This window comes from Nicotiana tabacum, chromosome 12 (assembly GCF_000715075.1).
Source record: "Nicotiana tabacum cultivar K326 chromosome 12, ASM71507v2, whole genome shotgun sequence".
NCBI lineage: Eukaryota > Viridiplantae > Streptophyta > Magnoliopsida > Solanales > Solanaceae > Nicotiana > Nicotiana tabacum.
This window is the reverse complement of record NC_134091.1, coordinates 36,463,633-36,481,133: the sequence shown is the minus strand read 5'-3', so window position 1 is coordinate 36,481,133 and position 17,501 is coordinate 36,463,633. Positions and strand designations below refer to the sequence as shown.

Sequence of the window (17,501 nt, the reverse complement as noted above, 5' to 3'; positions counted from 1 at the left end):
GCAAGAAAGCATAAGTAAGAACAGTAATGTAAACAGGGATAGAGAATATACAACCTGTGACATCTGGGTACCTCTGAGGGCTACTGACATGAAATACATGATACATACATATATATACATAAACTTTTAAAACATACGCCTTTGTGGGCATCACCATCATCATATCGTACCCGGCCATAATAGGCTCGGTAAAACGTACCCGGCCATCATAGGGCTCGGTAGAATCGTACCCGGCCACGTGGAGCTCGGTAAAACCCAACTAATCAGTGGTTGCACAATAGGTGCCGTACCCGGCCGACTATAGCGCGGCTCGGTAGAGTAAAATAGATACATATATATATGATGCATGCTGGACTCATTGGAATCACATTTTGAACCTTTCGGAGTGACATAAGGTTGGTATCCTTCGTACACGTTATTAGGATTAACTCTTCATCAAGAATCTTATAAGAATCAGGAACTACCAACAACATTGATAATATAATAATAAGAGAAGTAACATCAATATCAATCGTTTCATAAGAAGGGCAGCAATATAAGTATTGCTAGCTTCTAAGAGTAGAGTATCTTTGGGAGCTCGTTCATTACATTATGTACAATCAGAGTCGTGCAAAAGAATGAAGGGGATAGCCTCACATACCTTGTATATACTGACGAACCTCAAGCTATGCAAATGTCACGACTCCTTAGTCTACAATAAGAGAAATGACACTATCATTATCGTTTAAGCGTCGTAACTATTATGTATCGACCGCAACCTATTTTACGATGAAACGGACAGCACCTCCCCTATTTATATGACTTCCCACAAGTCAATACAATCACCAAACAGCCCAGACAACATCATTAATAATCATATTAAGCCTCCAAAATAGTCCACCAACTAACAACATTACTACCAAGCCTTTCGATATATATTTCACAAGTTCTAGCTTCAACGACTTAGCTGCAACTTGGATAATCTTAAATATATATATAGAGTAAGAGGTTCCTTACCTTTAAACAGAAATAACAACTCCAATTTTACCTTAATTTTCCACGAAATATCCCTTCAATTCTGCCACAAGAACAAGGAAGCGAAACTAGCAATTAATTCGGGTTTTTCGGCACTAGAATTACTTTAGAAGACTTGAAATCACCTAGGGTTGATATTAAAAACTTGAAGGTGTATTTACAGAACATAAAAAACTTAAAACAACCTCCCACACGAGCTGGAACAACACAAAAATCAGCAACAACAAGAAGAACAAGAAACTTACTAGCGCCACGGGATTCCCGACATTTGATTTGTGTTGTTTGCCCTTTGTTTGGGTCTTGGATCATGAGAGAACCTTGAGAGACTGTTTTTAGGGTTATAAGGTCTGAATATACTGAAAAATAATGACTTAAAACGGGGTTGAGGTATCTTATATATGTCCATATGTCTTAAACAGCCTTTTTGGACCCCATAGAGAGCAGCTTGGCGCACTCTCGCAAAAATGTGAATATCTCTCTATTCCGAGATCGTATCGATGAACGGTTTAATGCGTTGGAAACTAGACTCATAGATCTTCAATTTGATAGGTAGATCACCCCATAATTCTAAGCACATTGGGAGAAAAATGCAGTAACATTTGACCTAAAGTTTAAGTAAAATTATAAACCTAAGTTGCGACAACTTTTATCGACTTTTGTTTCATAACTCGCTTGACTTCAAGACTTATGATATTAAAAACTTGGGGCAATTAATCACCTCTAGTGTTACCCGAAAATATGGGTTACAACATCCTTGATTCGTTTAACTTCAAATACTTGTTAACCACTCTTATACACCCTTGTATCGTTTAAGACCAATAGGATTAATTTCTTATCATCTCAAAGATAATCTCTTCTTGGATTTACGTCGACTAACTTACGGCGTGATCTATGGTATGCGAATTTGGGTTGTAACACTACACTAACAACGGTAATAACAACCACAACCACAACAACAACGCTAATAACAACCACAACCACAACAACAAGGCTAATAAAAACCATAACCACAATAACCACAACAACAACAACGCTAATAACAACCACAACAACAACGCCCATCACAATAATAACAATACAAATGTTCAATAACAAAATAATATCAACAATACAATCATCATTCAAAACCATTCCAACTAAATATTCACAAGTTCAAGACTTTGTTTAGCAATACACACCATTCAATGAGTATTTTGTATTGCATCATCTCCATATTCACTCCTAGAAGCTTTATCGTTGGCATGGTTCAAAGGATCATGAGGAGAAGGATTATTATCTGGGGAAGGCTCACGAGATTGGGGAATGGGTAAAGCCCCACTAGCAAGAATATTGGTCCCTCTTTTCTAGCTGAACTTGAAGGGTATCAAATTGCTTATCTCTCTTTTGTTCTCTAGCCTTTGTCTCTTCAAGCTCTGCTGTCATCTTTGCGATCTTCTTCTCCATAGACGAGATAGTCGACCTATCAATTGCCTCGCCTTGGGCGGAAGTCCACATACCTTGCAATCCAGCCCTATAGTGCCGAAATGATCTCTCTGGAAGGTCGTACGCTATCCCCTTTTTAGGACCACCGACAACATCCAACCATATCTTCTGCGCTTCTTCGTCTAAAATGGGTGGTCGCTCACCTTGCTCTTTCGATGGCAAGGTCTGAGTGTATTCCTCCACATTAATCTTGTAGCGACCCTTTATTTAGAAGATAGAAAATTATTAACTATATAATATTATAAACATTAATTTCAAGTTGTAGTAGTTATGAAACTTACATATCTAATCTTCGCCCGGTCCTCGACCCATCTAGTTGGATCTGTCGGTGCCTTCTTCTTCCGGATGTGAGTCTCCATGAAGAACTCATCATGAGTCATCTTCCTCCCATATTTTTTTTCCTACAAATATAATAAAATATGTTAACTAAATTAATATAAATATAGTTTGATAAAAATAGAATTAAATAGAATTACCAGTAGTCTCCTCACAGTCCCCATGCTCCTTGCACCCACACAGTGCAAGGAGCCACCCTTCTTAGATGCTCGGGCCTTCTTTCCCTGTTCACTCGTCTTCTCGAACTTCTCAGTGGTCTACTGCCTCAGTAGATCCTCCCATATGTGCGATAGAACCCATGAAAGCTTCTTGCTCTTCTTCTGAGCAGAATAGAAGGAATTGGATAGTCTCTTGTGGTATTTAAACTCAAAATTTGCAAGAATGACACTGTTATGCTGGTCCTCCCAGGCACACTTAGTCTGCAAATGAAGTGTGTAACTGTAATGACCCGACTTGTCATTTTGAACATTTAGGCTCCTTTCAACTATTTGAAATCTTGAATAGCTTCATATGATGTATTATAACGTGTGTGAATCGTCAGATTTGATGTTTCAGGTGTTTCGGGATTAGTTCGGAAGAATAAATATCATGTTTGAAAAAATAAAAAGGGTTGACGGGAGTTTGACTTTTTTGCAAATGACTTTGTAATACACTTTTGATGGTTCCAATAGCTCCGTAAGGTTATTTTGTACTTAGGAGTGTGTTCGGATATTTATTTTGAAATCCATAGTTGAATTTGGCTTGAAATGGCAAAAATAAGAAATTGAAGGTTTAGAAGTTTGACCGAAAGTTGACTTTTATGATATCGAGTCCGGATTGTGATTCTGAAAATTTCAGTAGATTTGTTATGTCATTTATGACTTGTATGCAAAATTTGAGTTCATTCCGAATTGATTTGACACGTTTCGGCACAAGATATAGAATTTGAAAATTCATAAGTTCGATTCGAGGTGCAAGTTGTCATTTCGATGTTGTTATGTGTAATTTGAAACCTCGAGTAAGTCTGTGTTATGTTACGGGGATTATTGGTATATTCGTACAAGGTCCCGAGTGGCTCGGGTGAGTTTCGGATGAGGTTCGGATCGATCCCTTGTTGAAGCTACTGGAATTTTTGGGTTAATGGTGCAATCGCTTTTGCGGAAGCTTGGTCGCAGAAGCGAGCATCCCATCGCCTAAGAAAAATAGGTACTGCTGGGCAGGAGCCGCAGATGCAGAGGAATCTGCGCAGAAGAGCGACCGCATATGCGGTGGTTTTGATCACATAAGCGAAAGGGCTGGCCTTCAGGGGTATGTACAGAAGCACAACTCGTCTGCAGAAGCGGAGGTTGCAGATGCGACAATGAGACCACAAATGCGAAAACACTGGATAGAACCTATAATTCGAGGTCTTTGGTTTCTTTCTTTATTTTCGGATTTTGGAGCTCGGTTTGGGCGACCTTGGAGAGGAATTTCACCACACAACTTGGGATCAGTGTTCTCGATTCTCTTGTGATTATATTGCATGAATTAATCTTCATTTTTGGCGTATAATTATCGAATTTTCAAGAGAAATCGAAGGAAATTTCTATAATTCCATAAAATAAATTTTCGAGTTTTGAATATCGATTCGGAGTCAGATTGGAGTGAAATTAGTATGGTTGAATTCGTAATTGAATGGATTGTCAGATTTTGTGAGTTTCGTCGGATTCCGAGACGTGGCTCCCACTGTCGACTTTTTGGACGGAGTTGAGAATTTTTATAAATTTTTAAATTATAAGCATTGGAGTGTATTGTTATTAATTTGCACGTGGTTTGAATAGAAACATGTCGTTTTGGTTGAATTAAGGAGATAGGAAGGCGTTTGCGGACTAGAAATTTCTCGGCATTGTTTAGCTTGCTCGGCATCTGATTCGGCTTTTTCGAGGTAAGTAACATTTCTAAACTTGGTGTAAGATGCACTTGCACACTCTTTAAATCATGCCTCAATTGTAGAATATACAACATCATGGCCAAATTGACTCAAGAAGTCACTGAGCGACACATTGAAAATTTTGTTAGTTGCATCAACTAAATTAAATAGTAGTCCATGTAAATTAATCTTACGTCAACACTTACTTAAGAAAGGGTTGAAGATCCGAACAATTTAGCAACACATGATTTGAAGCTGATTTGTACTCCATACTACTTAGGCCCCTTTTTGTTCGATCTTTAGAACCTCGGCCTGGTTGATTGAATATGGACATTGATCGATACAATGGATCAATCTTAACCACGACATTGTGCCGATTGGGCCTATTTCTAGCACATGGCACATGACTATCGAAGTAGTAAGAACAAAAATGGGCAGTTTCCTTTGCAAGATAGGCTTCGCATATGGATCCTTCAATCCTATTTTTCGGTTTAACAAATCGTTACACTTGCCGATAGTCCTGCACATTTTCATATTAGACGATAATGTTAAAGAAAATTACAAGAATAAATCAAGGTTTGATCATTACTGTTACATTCTGTACTTTTCTACAGAGGATTTGTGACCGTAAGACTCCGTAAGTTTATCAACATTGATACTGTTAGATATTATGTTAATGTGGTATTTTCTTTTAAATGGAGTATTTTAGTAAAAGTTTTATAAGTATAATTTTGAATAGTTACTATTATTACTATTATCGGATATGATAAATTATACACCTAATATGAGAAAGTTTATGAGATTTTCTTTATTGTAAAGATAGAAATTATTTTTTTCACAAGAAAAGAAGGTTATCTTTTTATCATTTTAAGAATTAAGCGTACGCGAATTTTTACTCTTTATATGAGATTAAAAAAATTATAAGTTGAGAAATATATGTATTTTTACATGGATGTTTTAGTAAAAATAATAGTGTATGTATTTACTTTATATGGTACCATATGACCATGATAGTATGATGTAAAAAGTACATAAAAAATAAATAGAATTTTAAGTAATTTGAGATAACTTTTAATTGTGCGGGTAATTGGTTAATTATCGGATAGCGGGATATTACCTAATTAATTAATTGATTATAGGATAAGATTAAAATTCCCACCCCACCCCCACGTGGCAGCAAGTGGAGTAAGACATAGGTGACTCTTACCTTTAGACAAATCAATTAGTAGGCAACTGTATATCAAACTTAAGACAATTACACGTGAAAAGTGAAATGATTTTGGTCTATCTCTAACTTATCATCAAGGTTATCAAATTCATTTGTTGCAAGGGATTATATATTTTGTAAGTAAGACACTTACGGTGGAAAGTCTCAAACATGATTTTACAAAGTGGCTCTTGTTTCATATATCTTGTTTCATATGACTCTTCTACAAAGTGAGATAGATTGACGTGATTTTGCTCGTCAAACAATTTCATACGAAATTATACTGCGTAATAGCAACGAAATTTTGCGATTCTAAAGGAGTACGGTGCAACCTTTTCCAAGAACATCATACGGATTTTTCTCTACTCCATGTATGTTAAGGCTAAGCCCTTCCTTCATTTTGGCATGACCCTGTAATACCAAAAATCTGGAAAATTATGCCGAATTGTAATAATGCAGAAATTGTTTATGCAGTGGAAAATAATAAGGGAACAATAATATGTGGATTATTATGTAAGGATTTCCTAATTGAAGATGATGAGATACCTTTATTACTAACACACTGATACTTTTATGATTTGCATAAGTTATACCAAAATGTAAAATAGTCCTGGTTTAGTCAACAAGCATAAGCTTACAAACACCATATGTCATTACTTAAGAAAATGAATGATTAAATAATAAGGAAATCCATTACATTAGTTGATGACGAGACATAAAGAGAAATTCATATTTCGGAATTTATGTATATTTTTCTAGTCTTGTAAGTTACAATATTCTCCTTATCGGGACTTCATATTCAATTGAGTATTGTCTTATTCTAGTCAAGAGAGCAGAGAGCCTATATATGCAGTATTACAATATTTTCATTACCATCGAGCTATAATCGATGGGCAGGCCCCTATTGGGCAACCTCTGATCAGATGGTAAGTTATATACCGAGCCTACTGTGGCCGAGCGCCTATGAGCGAGCCCAGTTAGCCGAGATACAGAGCCTAGTATGGTCGAGCGCCTATGAGCGAGCCTACTACGACAGAGCAGTTATATATATACCGAGTCTTATAAGGCCGGACAACTATTTTACTTACTATATTGAGAGAGTTGAGTCAGTATCAGTAGGTAAGCATATCTTCAGATTATCATTGACTTCCAGTTTCTTTCAGTTATTATATTATCAGTTCAGTTTCATCTTTCAGTGTAGTGCCTTATATACTCGGTACATTATTTCGTACTGACGTCCCTTTTTTGGGGGCGCTGCATTTCATGCGTGCAGGTTCACACAGACAGACGGGTATACCTCCTCATTAAGTGTTGCCCGAGTTTAGCTTGATCGGTAAGCTCCATGCCTTTCGGAGATGCCAGGTCTAGAGCTTTATGTACATATTGTGTATAAATGTATATATATTATGAGTAGGTCGGGATGCTGTTCTGATCATAGTATATCCACCAGTAGAGGCTTGTAGACATATCCTGTCAGTTAGTGCAGCATGTTAGGCTTGTAGGCCTTGTATGTATATTTGGTTGGTTTGTCAGCTGTAGTAATTATGACGACCTTGTCGGCCTAGTTTTATATTGATATTTATTCAGCATTCGCAGTTGTCTTGCAATGTGGCCCATGGCCAAAGTATGACATCATATGTTCAGAGTCCCTTAGTAGCAAGTTGGTACGCAAGGATAGGTGAGGCACCGAGTGCCGGTCTCGTCCCCTGGTTCGGGGCGTGACAATTACCTCTCGAATGGATACATCCACCTGCATTGAACCGGCCCTGCGAGTCTCGCCTCGTGTACAATGTAAATTGGAAGGTGTTCCATTACATCAAAGAAACCACATGGAAAAATCATTTCCAACTTATTACTGATTACAAGAATGTTTCGATTCATTTGAAATAGGTTTTCTTCCCTTAATGTGATATAACATAAGTCTTTGAAGAACAAATTTATCTCTGTGATGGGTTTTCAGATATTTTTAGGCAAATCACAAAATGCAATAGGAATCAAGGTTTCCAAGAAGATATGGCAGTCTTGACTTTTCATATGAGTCAGCTTTCCTTCAACCACATTGGCACGTTTTCCTAGGTTCAAAGCTTAGCCCTCGAACATCTTTAGGTTTGCAACCCACTCACAAATCTGTCGTCTTTGTTCCAAAGTGAATGTGTAGATGGCCTTGGACTTGAACACCTTACCATTGTTCGCAGACTGCAAATGTATTTCACATCGCCTGCAATATTCTTGTAAGTCCAGTCTAGCCTTCAGGTTATTTTTTGTCTTATTCTTATCATCCATCATTGTGTTGAACAAATTGTCAAAACAGTTCTTATACCGAAGCATCTAGTCATTATACCAGAGCATCTAGTCACTTAAACTCCAAGATTTATTTTCTTATTTAGTCACCGATCAAGCATTCGAGTATGAACAGTTGAGAATAAATCATCAACGCTAGTCATATGTATGTAAGTGTAAATTATCATAAATTAAATAAAATCATACACTCTATTAGAATCTATTACACATATACGGATATGCAGTGTAATTTATACGAAAGCACACAGATGATAAACATTATATATATAACTGATCGAGTTTAATTGATATAGCCGTTGTATATATATATATATATATATATATATATATATATATATATATATATATATATATATATATATATGTGTGTGTGTGTGTGTGTGTGTGTGTGTGTGTGTGTGTGTGTGTGTGTATTGTTAAATATATATAGATTGTAAATAATAATAATTTATAAGTGGTTGACTATTTTTTACCACTAATACCGACCGAAATCGGTTGGTATATTCATAATAATTTTAAAATCTTATTTTTGTTATTGGAAAAAAATAATTGAGCCTAGGCGGAAAAAATTAAATCAAAATTTCCGACCGAATTCGGTCAGTATACTTGAATATTTTCAATTAAACATTTTTTTGGTAGATAATATGCAAAGACTAACCATGACTTGGTCAAATATTGACCAATTTCCAACCGAAATCGGTCGAAATATTTATGTGTCAGATAAAGCAGTATTTTTTTTATTGTGGGACCACTTTTTCCGACCAAAAGTGGTCGGTATTTTTAGTAAAAAATTATATTTGACTTTTGCGACCGATCTAGATATATTCCGACGGATTTCGGTCGGTTTTCCCTTCCGACGGATTTCGGTCGGTATGGTTTGGACGGATTTGGGCAGATTTCTATTAGTGAAAGATGCCAAATATTGAAAGTTAGGGGGGAGGTTCATTTTCACCCGATTACATGAACCTGTTTTTCTTGAACCTAAGCAACAAATTAGACAAGAAAATTCCAATAGAGATAGGGAGGATAACTCATCAAAGTGTACTTGATTTGAGCCATAACCTTCTTATTGGATAAATACCTCCTCAGTTAGCCCATTTGCAGAACTTGGCAAACAACAATCTTTCCACAATGACCTCTATGGCCACATTCCTCAAGAATGTGAATGCCCGACCGGTTTGCTTGATGTCGTATTGTCATTCAATGAGTTGAAAGGTTTAATACCAAATAATAAAGCTTTGATTAATGCTTCATTAGAAGGTAACAAAGGTCTTTCCGGCAATGTAACAGGATTCCAAACTTGCGAAAGGTCATCTTCTATGGTGATAAAGCACTCATTGGCGAAGGGACATAAACTCATCCTCGTTTCTCTACTTCCTGTTGGGAGCACTAGTACTACTCCGTGCTTTCTTTGGCATTCTCCTTATGCGTGATAAAAGTAAGAGAGTTAAAGACGTCGAAAGACAAGATGATGGATGGCTTTCAATATCCATGTTAGATGGAAAGGCATTAGAGAGTTTTGCATCGGCAAGGAGGGCATGGTAGCGTTTACAAGGTAAACCTTTCATCATCAAGGAATATAGCTGTGAAGAGAATTCATTCTTCATTCGAGAATACACTTCTCAAAAGCTTCATGAATGAGGTAAGGGCATTACTAGGGATTAAGCATCAGAACATTGTGAAACTCTATGGCTTTTGTTCAAGTGCACAACACTCGTTCTTGATTTACGAGTATGTGGAGAGGGGGAGTTTGTCTAGTATTTTGAGCAATGAAGTTGAGTCCAAGAATTTGGATTGGCTTAAAAGGGTGAATATCATCAAGGGTGTTGCTTTTGCTTTATCTTATATGCACCAGGATTACTCACCACCGATTGTTCATCGAGATATATCAAGCAGTAATGTTTTACTTGATTCCGAGTATAGCTAAGCTTATCAAGCCAGATTCATCCAAATGCACTGCGCTTGCAGGCACATGTGGCTATGTTGCACCAGGTAAGGTCTAACTTTTTATCTTTTTCTTTTAAAACAACACAAAGTATAGCCACACACTCTACATTGTTTATTAAAACTTTATGAAATTGTATTGTTTCAGCATTGGAGATAATCAAAGGAAAGCATCTTGGGTAATACATTTCTCTGCTAGCAAATTCATCGGAAGCCAGCTTGTCTATTCCCGAAACTCCTGCCAAAAATGTCTATTTCTTAATTTGTCGTATAAATAGTATAATATGTTGGGAAAAATAATAATCCCACCTAGAAATAATATCCATTGCAAATAATAATAACACAAGAAAGTAACAACGACACCAACTCTTTTAACGAGGTAAATACAATACCCGAACGGAGCAATATTACCACTATAATATTATAACTTAGTAGTGTCAAGAGACTACTATAATTCTGAAAGAAATAACACTCTTTATTTAAAGCATCTCACTACAATATTACTCACACTCACTCCTTTAACAAGGTAAATACAATACCCGAGCAGAGCAATATTACTACTATAATATTCTAACTTAGTAGTGTCAAGAGACTACTACAATTTTAAAAGAAATAACACTCTTTATTTAAAGCACCTCACTACAATATTACCCACACTCATTATTTATCTCACATACTACAATCTGTGGATTCATCTCTCTAACTTCTATTGCTTCTTTATGTTTTTGGTGTGTTTTAAACTGAAACAAAATACTTTCTTTTATAGGCAAAGTTGCCACCAAACCAAACAATTAGATTGGCTCATTCAACAATTTGCAAAGTTCAGCTGCCCAACTTGGTAAATTTTTCAGCCGCCCAATTTGCCTTCTGCAACCTTTTCATCTTTTTCTTTATTTCCTTTTTTATGGGTCCCAAAAATCTCCCCCTTGATTTTGAATTTTCTTGGTCATTCCAAGTCTTGATCTCAACATCTGAAAATCTTCAAACTTGAGAGGCTTTGTGAATATATCTGCAACTTGATCATGAGATTTCACATATTTGAGTTCTACATCTTTCTTGGCAATACATTCTATGATGAAGTGATACCTTGTGTCTATATGCTTGCTATGATCATGATACACCGGATTCTTTTTGAGTGCCTGTGCGGATTTGTTGTCAATACAAATATCTGTAGCTTCAATTTTTGATAAATTGAGCTCCTTCAACAATCTTCTCAACCAAAAATCATGACACGTACATGATGTTGCCGCTACATATTCAGCTTCATAAGTCGAGAGAGTAATAATTTATTGTTTCTTTGAACTCCAAGAAATAACAGAATCACCCAAGAAAAGTACAAAGCCAGTTGTACTTTTTCTATCATCAATATCTCCCGCATAATCACTATCACAATATCCATAAGGTGAAAATCACTAGAAGAAGAATAAAATGGCCCAAAGTCAATCTTACCTTTTAGGTAACGAAGAATTCTTACAACGACTTTCAAATGAGTTGAGGTAGGAGATTTCATGAAGCGGCTTACTACTCCAACCGCAAAGAGCATATCTAGCCTGGTACAAGTCAAGTACCTCAAACTTCCCACAAGACTTTTGAAAAATGTGGGATCCACTTTTTCTACTTCATCAAACTTGGACAATTTTGTCCCACTCTCCATTGGCGTGTTCACAAGGTTGCAATCGAGCATGTTGAACTTCTTCAATATCTATTTTGTATAGCTTTCTTGAGAGATAAAACTTCCATCCTCTATCTGCTTCACTTCTAGGCCCAAGTAGTATGACATGAGTCCTACATCTATCATCTCGAATTCACGGGACAAATCTTTCTTAAAATCTTCAAACAAATTTGGGTTATTACCCATCAAAATAAGATCATCAACATATAGACAAACAAGTAAGATATATCCATTAGTATGAACTTTAAGGTAAAGAGCATATTCATGAAGACAACGAGTGAACCCATTGTCTTGAAAATACTTGTCGTTGCAACTATTCCATGCTTGGGGGGCTTGCTTTAATCCATATAAAGCCTTCTTCAACTGTAACACTTTATCTTCATGATTTTTTTTCATAAAGCCCAATGGTTGTTCAACATAGACTTCGTCTTCAAGATAGCCATTCAAAAAGGCTGACTTGACATCTAATGGATGGATCTTCCACTTCATTTGAGCAGCCAAAGAGATCAGCAAACAAATCATCTCCATGCGGGTAACAGGTGCGTAGACCTCTTCATAGTCAATGCCTTGCCTTTGCTTGTAGCTTTTAGCCACAAGTCGTGCCTTGTATCTCTCCACATTTCCTTGTAGCTTTTAGCCACAAGTCGTGCCTTGTATCTCTCCACATTTCCATCAACATTCTTCTTTGTATTGTATACCCATTTTACTCCAATTTCTCGATGACCCTTGGGAAGCGTTGTTAACTCCCAAGTGTTGTTCTTCGCTATTAACTCGATCTCCTCCTGCACAGGTTCCACGGTCTCTATTTCTTCTTCATCACCAAAGTATGGAAGAAAATCATGTGAAGCTTCTTCCCGAGCTTCCCAATTCCATGCCAATTCTTTATGAAATCCAACATCGTGACTTACAACCACTTTGCCGCTGCATGGGTTGTATAATTTATAGCCTTTTGAACTTGTATCATAGCCAACAAACACATGCTTGACACTTCGATCGTCAAGCTTCGCTCTCCCTTGGTGTGGCACATGAGCATAGGCTATGCTCCCAAAGATTCTCAAGTGCTTAACACTTGGCTTTCTTCTACTCCATGCTTCTTGAGGAATTTGACCTCTAACATTTCTTGTTGGAGACCTATTGTTCAAATAAACTGCACAAGAAACAGCTTCGATCCAAAATTCCTTGGGCATACTTTTATCTTTCAACATACATCTAGCCATATTAAGAATCATATGATTCTTTCTCTCTATAACTCCATTTTGTTGGGGTTAATAAGGTGCCATTAGAGGGCGACGAATTCCATGAGACTGAAAGAAATCATTAAATTCTTTTGAAGTGAATTCACCTCCTCTATCGGACATTAAATCTTTAATTTCATAGCCAATTTATTTCTCCATAAGAACTTTGAAATTTTTAAAAGTAGCAAAAGCTTCAGATTTTTGGTTCAAGAAATAAACTCAAGTCTTTCTACTAAAGTCATCAATGAAGAGAAGAAAGTATTTACTTTACAGAAGGAAGGTGGATTGATTGGTCCACACACATCAGTGTGAACAAGTTGGAGCGGTTTGGTTTGATCACAATTGCTACATATAAATCTTGAATCCATGAGAACTTTCTCGAGAGTCATCCATCCTGCCCAAATCTCAATTGCGCCGCCCAAATGGGCCAAATGACCTGTGCCCCATTAGCACAACAACACCCAAAGAAGTAACCCACACCTCTAAACAACCGAGCAAACCCCTACTCCATGCACACTACATCCTACACACGTAACAACTCAATCATTCCATGATTTTCATATACTTATAAAGTGCAATATAACCCACATTCTGAAATTCCCATACTCGAGTCATCCTCAAACCCAACCTCTGCAAGTCATAACCGATCCACAAGTATGCCTCAGACCAAAACAATACAACACATAACCATGTAATCAAACTGTCGATAGCAGACTCCCTCACTTGGCTCAAAGCCATAGATCTAAATACTCGATAACTCACAATGCCCATGCTCTATTACTGCCATAATACCGCAGGGAGATTCAACTAAATCATTCATAAGCTCACATAGCACAAACCATATGGTATCTGAAATCATCTACTAAAATCGCATACATCTACATGCCGATCAGGTCAACTTTCTTAACCAAGTTCAAAATTCAAATCTCAACACATTTAATCCGCTAGAGGAAAGAAGCTCTCCACACAACATCATATGGTTCACACATCCGTAGATTACCACACAGGTTATAACCCACCGCTTAGTCTCAAACTGACATCTCTCTATAACCTTTCACAGCCACGATAACTACGCCATCACTTAATCTTCCTAAGTCTAAACTCATAACAAGACATGAAATCTACTTCGTTCCACAATTAAACAACATGAAAAATCTTTCAACACACTCATAACTCGACCCTATATGTCACATCAAGACAACAATCTAACACCCAATAGGCCTTTTTACATCTCAAGCAAACTATTCTCGTCACAATCAAATGATCTGGACACTTCATGCAGTCACATCATTCTCATCAAATAGCAATCCAGCCACTCATCGAGTTACAAATTCCACTCATGGGGACATTATCGGACATATAAGTCCAAAAGCACGTGCTCACATAACCTAAATCCCCGTGCTCAAGCTGCACTCAAAACCCGGCCTTAAGTCATCCATACTGGCCCATCATCAATGCGCTGAAACCATACCTCGCACCTCATCCATGGAATCACAAGTCGGTGATGCACAGCTGATACCGAACGATCACATGCGCATACAAATACGTGGAAGGAATTCAAAGAGTTATGTTTCAAGTTGAATCAATTCCGCATGATAAGGATAGAAAGATGGGAAATTATCCTAAATTCCCTGTAGCCTCTCAAAGATAGGTATGGACGTCATCATACCGATCCGCAAGACTCTACTCGACACTTGCTCATGACTTGTAGAACTTAAGAACCTAGAGCTCTGATACCACCTTGTCACGAACCAAAATTCACCTAGTCGTGATGACATCTAACCCAACCTGTCAGGCTAGCCAATTAGCAACTATCCGATTTAATGAGATTGATTAATACAAGAAATGATAATACACCGCTTTTATACAAACAATTTCCCAAGGAATGGTAGTACAAATCATGACCTTCTAAGATTAGAGTTTACAAAGGTAGTATGAAATAAATACATCATCTGTCTGAAATGTACATAAATAGATTTTTATAAATCTAAGGCTACCATGAACAAGAGGCAGTTATAACCGGAACTCAGGTGCGTCTTCAAATCCAGCTTCCGACGATCACAACAACATCATCATCCAATATTTGCACGCAAGGTGCAGAAGTATTGTATGAGTACAACCGATCTCATGTACTCAATAAGTAACAAATCTAACCTTAGGTTGAAAGTAGTGACGAGTTGGAACACAGGCCGGGGGTCCAACACCAATAGCCAACAACAGTTCATAACAATATAATGGAAGTAATAAAGGAAGTAGCTCAGAGATAAAATGCTCAGCCCATTCACAGTTCCATAAAAATAGGCCTGCATTTCAAGTATATAAATGAAAACCCAAATCTTTTACCGAAATCACCAAAATATGAGTACGTTTTGTAAAACTGTGGTTTTTCCGAAAATCCTTTCAACAACAGATAAGATGTTTCATTTTCAAATGGCATGAGAAAAATGTATCTCTATGCCTGTATGTCAAATATGTATGTCAATGCGATGCAACTCAATGATAAAACCATATGCATACTCTCAGAGTATGAATTCACTTAGTCCTCCCAGTCACTCAGTCCTCCCATTCACTCAGTCCTCACAGTTCAATAGCAGTAATGACCTCGGTGCATCCCAATAGAATAAGCATGTGGCCTAGACATGGTTTCTAGCATAAATCACAGCTCAAAAGCTCAAGTATGTAGAGATTTCATGGTTCAAGATAAGATCAGGAAACTACATTTTACCACAAAAATAACAGAGTCAGATTTCACACGGTGTACGCCTACACGCCTGTCACCTAGCATGTGCGTCACCTCAACACCAAACACATAACACGTATAATCAGGGTTCATACACTTAGCTCCAAGTTTAGAAGTATTACTTACCTCAAATAAGCCAAATCCAACACCGAGCAGGACAAGCGATGCTCCACAAATGCCATACCACGCGTGTCGACCTTCGAACGGCTCGAAACTAGCCAAAAGCAACTCAAATACATCAATTAATGCCTAAGGAAACAACTCCAAATGATAAAGGTCAAATCTTTAATCCATAACCCAAAATCAACCCAAAAGCCCAACTCGGGCCCGTCCCTCGAAACTTGATGAAACTCACAAAATCTGACAATCCATTCAATTATAAGCCCAACCATACTAGTTTCACTCAAATCCAACTCTGAATCGACATTTAAAACTCAAAAATTAATTTTATGAAGTTTTAGACAAAAAACCGCAATTTCTCTTTAAAATTCATCAACCAATTGCAAAAAATGAAGATGGAATCATGAAATAAAATCAAAACAAAGTGTAGAACACTTTCTCCAATCCTTGTGATGAAAATTGCTTCAAACATCATCTTAATCCGAGCACCCAATGTCAAAATATGATAAAAGAACCAAAAACCTCGATTTATAGCATTCTACCCAACATTTTCGCACATGCGACACATTAGCCGCTTTTGTGGCGTCGCTTTTGCGACCAAGATCACGCTTCTGTGTATAAGGACTAGAGGCCTGCTTTCGCACCTGCGGTAAAACTCCGCTTTTGCGCACACGTAGGTGCGAGCCCAAACTACGCTTCTGCGCTGGCATTCGCTTCTGCGCCCAAACACACCGCAGATGCGTAGAATCCTCCTCTTATGCGGACTCCTTCTCCTAGAAGCACTTCCGCTCATGCGACTCCTTTGTCACTTATGCAACCATCTCACATGCGCAATTTCAACCACAGGTGCCGAACACCAGTACCAGCAGCTACCAGCAACCAAACACAAATTGAGAAATGGTCTGAACCTCGCCCGGAACTCACCCGGGCCCCTCGGGACCCCGTCCGAATATACTAAAAATTCCCATAACATAACACAGACCTACTCGAGGCCTCAACTCACAAATCACAACATCGAAACGATGAATCACACCTCAATTCAAACTTGAATGAACTTTGAACTTTTAACTTCCAAAACTCGTGCCGAAATATATCAAATCAACTCGGAATGAACCCAACTTTTGCACAAAAGTCCAAAATAACATAACGAAGCTATTCCAATTCCCGGAACCACAATCCAAATCCGATATCCAAAAAGGTCAACTCCCGGTCAAACTTATAAACTTCCAAACCTTCAAATTTCCAACTTGCTCCAATTAGTGCCCAATCCTTCTAGGAACATCCAAATGCAAATTCGGGCGTACGCCCTAGTCCAAAATCACCATCCGGGCCTAACAGAATCGTAAAAACTCCAATCTGAGGTCCAATACTAAATAGTCAAACTTGGTCAACTCTTGCAACTTAAAGCTTCAACAATGAAATTCATTCTTCCCAATCAATTTCGTAAAACGTGAAAACCAAAACAGATGATTCACACGAGTCATAATACATAATACGATGCTACTCAAGACTTCAAATAGTTGAACTGGATGCAAATACTCAAAATGATAGGTCAGGTCGTT

At 37.6% G+C, this 17,501-nt stretch overlaps 1 pseudogene; it reads left to right on the top strand.

Moving 5' to 3' along the window:
• LOC142167096 (uncharacterized) overlaps positions 1-12,265 on the top strand; it is a 52,144-nt pseudogene extending 39,879 nt beyond the window's left edge.
• The last annotated feature ends 5,236 nt before the right edge of the window (positions 12,266-17,501 follow it).